The sequence below is a fragment of the Camelina sativa genome, chromosome 3, assembly GCF_000633955.1.
Source record: "Camelina sativa cultivar DH55 chromosome 3, Cs, whole genome shotgun sequence".
Lineage (NCBI taxonomy): Eukaryota > Viridiplantae > Streptophyta > Magnoliopsida > Brassicales > Brassicaceae > Camelina > Camelina sativa.
This window is the reverse complement of record NC_025687.1, coordinates 11462539-11469330: the sequence shown is the minus strand read 5'-3', so window position 1 is coordinate 11469330 and position 6792 is coordinate 11462539. Positions and strand designations below refer to the sequence as shown.

The 6792-nt window shown below is 33.6% G+C and overlaps 1 long non-coding RNA gene and 1 pseudogene across 1 annotated transcript; one reads left to right on the top strand and one right to left on the bottom strand.

Moving 5' to 3' along the window:
- LOC104778863 lies at window positions 3913–5258 on the top strand (annotated as a pseudogene).
- LOC104776586 lies at window positions 5476–6792 on the bottom strand. Its single transcript, XR_766136.2, has 4 exons — window positions 6721–6792; window positions 6043–6089; window positions 5833–5949; window positions 5476–5715 (listed from the first exon to the last, which is right to left on the bottom strand). It is a non-coding gene; the product is annotated as an uncharacterized LOC104776586 (long non-coding RNA).

The window sequence follows — 6792 nt, the reverse complement described above, 5'->3', positions numbered from 1 at the left end:
AGGAGAATTTGAAGGTGGAGGAGAGGTTCTTTATGAAGAAGAGGAAGATGATGAATTAAAAAAAAAAAAATGGAGTGGAAGAAAAAAAAAAAAGTGAACCCTCCGTCTCTGCTGGTGGTTTCGATACTACGAGTTAATTATTTTTTGGTATATTTTCGTCCTTTGGTATACCGGTTGAACGGTTCTATAATATTTTAGAATCCCAAAAATTTACTATTTTCGAAAAAATGTTATATTTAACATAACACATGTTTTTTTTTTTTTTTGACATTTTCCCCAAAGAAAACTAAAACCTTTTTGTGCAAAAGAAAAACTTCTATGGGTATGATTTTTTTTGTTGTCTGCATCATTGTATTTTTTTATATCTTTTAACTAAAATTTATAATCATTATTTTACTATTTTAAAAATAATTAATATGCATAAATGTAAAACCAGTAAAAAACCAGCAGATGGCCTTAGTGTCATTGTTTAAAAACTGAAAAAAAATTGTGAATTTATTTACAAAAGTAAGATCCTGATGGAATCACTTACATGCTCTTAAGGTGTGAAGATAATAAAATAATAATTCGAAATTATTTTAATTTTTGTTCCGCTCTAATAAACGGCTAAATAAATATGTGTCGTCATCTCTGACGTTCCCCCTCTCTCTCGAATTTCGAAATCGTTCTCTAAGCTATCATCTCAACTAATCCCTGTGCAAACCGATTAGTTCTAGTTTAAAAACATACAGGTGCATCATTAGAACAAATTACAAGTACATTCATTTACTAAATAAATTATAATTTAATTTGAGAAAGTACAATCATATACTAAATAAAGTATAATTAAATTTGAAAATTACATTCATCTACTCAATAAATTATAAACAAATACATCTATTCCATAAATTTGTTTGATTTAAAAATTATAATTAAATTTGAGAAAGTACACCCATCTACTAAATAAATCAATAGAACATGTAGAATACATAATATACATACTATAATTTTTTAAAAAACATAGAAAAAAGGTAGAATGCATGCTCTAAACTTAACATGACAAATCGATCTAAGATTAATCTATTCTCGACAAAATGACAAAGCTTCCTTCACTTGTTAATGTATTTTTCTTTTTTTGGCTGAAAATTAGCTGAAATTCGATTTAATACTTTAATCTAGTTAAAGAATATATTAGAAGTAATTGAAAATTTGATTTAAAATGTATCTCTACTAGAATTATTTTTTTGGTAAGAATCTCTACTAGTATTTTTGCAGCACTTTTTGCTCAGAAATATATTTTTGAAAACATTTACTATTGAATGCCATTAAATGCTTATATTCATATCCAAACAAGTTTAGCTAACTCTGTCTAACATAATTCTCTTTATACCCAAACATAATTAAAATATTTTAAATCATTAGAGAAAACATTAGAGAAAATTTAGAGAAAATTCTCTCGGCTTGACCTTGGTTAGTTTGTTTGTTTCATGGACTTGATGATTCCTTGTAAGAAAGAAAAGGGCAAAACAATCAAAATCGAGTAAGAACTTTGAGGGAAACTACGTCTTCCACGCAAAACATGTGAAAGCAATCAAGTTCGAGTAAGGACTTTGAGGGAAACTACATCTCTAGTGCCTTTCCTCTCCTTTGTCTTGACATAGTTGGTTACTAATTCCAGCAATTAAAGTGTGTTAGCGTTGTGATGTTTAATTAGGCTCAACTCTATTCAATCAAACATAATCAGGCTGTATTAATCGTGACTGTTATATCATCCCACCCTTTTGTATACACTCATTTCTTTAATACTTGAATATTAGTATACCAGACTTTATAACCAGTGTTTTGTATTTTGTAATTAATTACCCTCAGTCACTCTGTCACTTGGCCGAACTAATAGGATATTTGTTATGAAACTATGAAACTGGCTTTCTTAACTTCCGATACACTGCTACGAGGGATAGAGTCACCGGCACATCACCTATCATCAACTCTCTCTCACAAGCGACACATACGTCACTATTCATTCATCAAACAATGCATGTCTTTGGAGAAACCTTGTTGTCATGCTTGTTGCCACGTTCTCTTTGATTTCATGATATGTTAGAAGATAGTGGAGGTTGCTTCTCAAGGTTAAAATTCAAATTTTAAAAGTTTTTGTACTAATCAGGAATCATGATCAACCATGGAATATAATATAGGTTTGTGATTACTTTTTATAGCTTTAAAAGTAAAGTTGTGGACATCTTTATATCCTCAGATAAGTCAGATTCTCTAGTAGGTTCTTGTGAAACTGATTTCTATATTTTCTAGTTGTATTCGTTTTCTAAGAAAATTACCTCTAATCCTTGAAAAATCATTATCTTGTAGAATTCCTATTCCAAAGAAACTCCAATGTACCAATCCAAAAAACTTTAAAAAAATAAATCTCAATATTTAATTCTCAATATCTTAATAAACATATATAGTCATGTGAGCACTTCCCATTAATTATGAGGAAGGTGTCCAATGTCCATACTCTTTAGTCTATATAGTACTCCAAATGTAATCTCTCTCTCTCTCTTCTTTGAGCTGAAATCATGTATACATTTTTGTTAATGTCTGCAATTAGCAATAGCTTGATATACTTCAAATGTCATAGTATAGACTAACAAAACATTATTTCCAGTTTCGTAGTCGTAGAAACACACATCACATATTTTTTGGAACTCGATTGATTCACTTGTTGAAGAGGAAGCTTAAATGTGTGGTAGTGTTGAGTTTAGACAGTTGAAAAAAGCATCAAATCTGAGATTTGGCTTCTCAGCGACCTTGACATAAAGAGATCATGATATCGCTTAAAATCAAAAACCAAAAGCAAATCACCAAAAAAAAGCATAGTTTCTATTCTAGTAAAACATAGTGTACCTTACTATTGATTTATTTTGTGGTGTGTGCATCATATAATCTGGGAATGGTTTATCTTTTGAAAACCCGTATTTCTCCTCTATCGATTGTTAGCATATGTCGAGTGTTAAATTGTTTACTCCTATGCTCAACAAAAAAAACAGTTGGTTACTTATTAAAACAGTTAAACATAATCATAATTCACTATATTATAGAAATCTACTCTACTTACGGAAAACGGAGAAAAAAGGCATAGTAGTATATTACTAATATGACATCAATGTTTGATTCTTCAAGCTCGTCAAACACAAACGAAAGGGGTTAGGGTAATAGAGAGAAGAAGCGCCTTATCTGCTTCTTAGAAATCTTCTCCACTTCTCTCTCTCTCTCTCAACGACTTTCTCTCTTTCTCTCCCTATCAAATCCCTTCTTCTCTCTATTACGCGATCCTCTGCAATATTAAGATGCTCTATCGCCACTGCGTTTGGTTCCTCTTCACCAAAATAGACCAAATCAAATACCAAATGTTTGTCTTTTACAATTCTTTCTCCTTTGTATATTTAGCTATACATTCATCAAACAAGGAACACAACATTGCTAAGCGTCTAAGTCTCAAATATTCTCAAAATATTCTCAAAGATATGTACATATATTTATGGAAAATGGATAAATATATGCATGTCTTTCACTATACATTCATCAAACAATGCATGTCTTTTACAATCGTTTCTCCTTTGTATTTATAGCTAGCTATACATTCATCAAACAAGGAACACAACATTGCTAAGCATCTAAGTCTCAAATATTCTCAAAATATTCTCAAAGATATGTACATATATTTATTCATCAAACAAGGAACACAACATTGCTAAGTATCTAAGTCTCAAATATTCTCAAAGATATGTACATATATTTATTTGTATACCTTCCAAAAGTAATTGTAACCCGGCCCTTTCACTTTTGGGGTTTTAAAGTGTCAATGCGAGTTAAAAACCTAGCGACAAGAAACAAATTAGGGGTTTCTCCGTGTCACACCTATAGGCTATAGCGACAAGAAAGACGAGACCAGGGGGTTGGTTCCACTGGTGAATAAAATTATCACATCTATGGGTTTCTTAAGTTGTTGGTCTTTTTTGTGGGATATTATACACAACGAGAAGCATCTATCAACTGTTATAGAAACCGAAGGTTGTCAGGGAATCGAAACTAGGATCTGTGCTTTGCCCGACGATTTGCTCTTGCGAATCTTGTGCTACGTCCCCACAAAAGATGCAGTCGCCACTTCAATCTTGTCTAAACGATGGCGTTATGTCTGGACGATGCTGCATATACTCGAGTTCAAAGACGATGGCAGCGAGAGCGTTGGGTGGTTTACTGAAAAGTCATTGCAACTCCATAAGGCACCGAAACTAGAGAGCTTGACTGTCCAACTCGGTCCACGTTGTCCTGTTGACGTTGATGTCGGAAAGTGGGTTGAGAACGCAGTTATTAGAGGTGTGGAAGAGTTAGATTTCAAGCTCCTATGGACCGCACAGCCCACAAGCTTTCCTAAGTGCCTTTACACATGCGACACGCTCGTTGATTTAACTCTATCCAACCAGATTCTAGTGGATGTTTCTTTCCCGGCTCGCCTACCATCTCTCTTATATCTGACTCTCGCATACGTGGTGTATAAAGACGAAGACTCTCTTTTTAAGCTTTTATCAAGTTCCCCTGTTCTCGAGTGGCTGATGGTGAGTCGACGTGAGGATGACAACTTGAAGAACTTTACCGTGAAAGTTTCTTCCTTAGAAACATTATTTTATGAGGGTGCTGAGGTAGGGGATAATGAGTTTGATGAGGTAGGGGATAATGAGGTTGATGAGGTAGGGGATAATGACTTAGTGGTTGATGAGGAAGAGGATGTTGATGATCTCAATGGATGGTTGATGATCTCGATGGATGGTTGATAATAGAATCCCCTTCATTGACAAAGTTGGACTTATTTGACGTTTGGGACTATTGCTTGATAGAGAATATGTCTTGCCTTGATGAGGCATTCATCACTAGTGTGTGTTCCTAATCACGATGAAAAGTTTCTGAGATCTCTTTCTTCTGTCATACATCTACTTTTATTGTTTACCAAATCAATGGTAGCTAGCGATCACACATCCCCGTTCCTCTTCTTTGTTCCTTGTTGCTTACTTTGTTCCTTGTTGCTTAGTCAACTAATGTTATTTTTTTAATTTCTGTCACAGGTTGCAAGCTGTAACGCCATCAAGTTCTCTCCGCTTATAGAGTTTTACTTTCGTCCAGATGATTTAGTAGATTGGTTGGAACCACTTATGTCTTTGCTTCAAAATTCTCTTAAACTAAAAACTCTTACGATTGACACTGTAGAGCATCTTTATTGGTAGGTTTGTAATTTTGGGTTCTTAAATTTTTTAGTATTAAAAAGTGTACTTTTATAAAATAAGAACTTTTTTTATGTTAATTAAATTGTATTCCTCCAATGGTAAACTCTTATAAGTGAGGTTCTTAGTTTTGAAAAAAAAAATAATGTTTAAATGTTTAGACAATGAAGATTTTATTATTGCATTTCCTAAACTTTTAAACATACAAAACACAAAAACATATTAAAATAGAAATAGAATTACATATCAAAGCGAGACTCAGCCACAAAATATGTCTCCTGTATAAATTATTAAATTTCATATGCCCAACTATATGCATTCAAGAGAAATTACACAGAAATTCAAAAAAAATTGGAGAAACAAATCTCACCCCTGTTCGTCGTCTCTCTGGACTCCAGAAACAAACCCCAATCCAGTCTCCAAAAAAGGAATTGACCATCGTTGTGTAAGATTGCATCATCTAGAGAAGGAAGAAGCAACAACAAAATCCATTCAAAAAAAGAAAGAAGATATTTGGTAGTTTCTCTATCGTGTGTGCAACGAAGAATAAACTTTGACGGGGCTGAATTAGACTCACAACTTATGTATGGGGAGAATTTGAAGTGGACAGGGAGGAAGACTCACAACCTGTATCGAGTGACCTGAGCAAAGCATACATCACAAGCTCTCCACATAAGATTCTCCGCATATGATCCTGCAAAAAATGGACTTCATATGAGAAAGACAAAAACAAGACAAGGGAGTAGAAACCAAGAAGTTGCAGTAAAACATTAGTTGGCAATCAGACCTTCAAATCTTGTTATGAAGCAGATGATGGGAGCTCGCGTACAATAACTGCAAGACAAAAAAAGCCATCCAAGAATCAGAAGGAATGAAGTGAGACCAAATATTATTCTGAAAGCACAAGAAAAAGGGAAGTTTAACCCATCATTTCATTAAATGAATCAGTTACCAGGGCTATGCTTAAATATTGTAACTTTAGGGGTCGTCATCTACTTGACAAAATGACAAAAGCCTCCCATCTTTGCTATCGGTGATTGAGATTGAGATTGACTAAAGTTCAATGGAAAATAATTTAACAAGAAATCCGAATATTTTACTAGTGATTAGCCGCTACTTACGCAATTCGAAATATTTCAACCTCCTTGCATTAGTAAAAAACGAGCCCACTAAAAAGGAACAAACTCATCCGGTTTTTTACCCACTGAGTTTAAGTTCATAGCAAAACATCATATGACATTTTTAATGCATCCTATGCTCACCCAAAACCTAAAACAATTAAAACAAGGACAAGCAGAGAAGTACACGATGTTTAGGGTCGCTGAACATCACAGTCATATAGATTCACTACCCATCAAAACTGTTTCATTAAGCTCAATTGTCTCCTATCTCTATACATAGTTACAGTCCTAAAGCATAGAATACTCCATCAAGAAAGTATAATTGTATAAATACAGGGTTTTACCTTATTGCTGCATCTGATCCACAATTTGCTGATATAATATATTCAATACAAAGGTCAGACAGAGGTGAATGA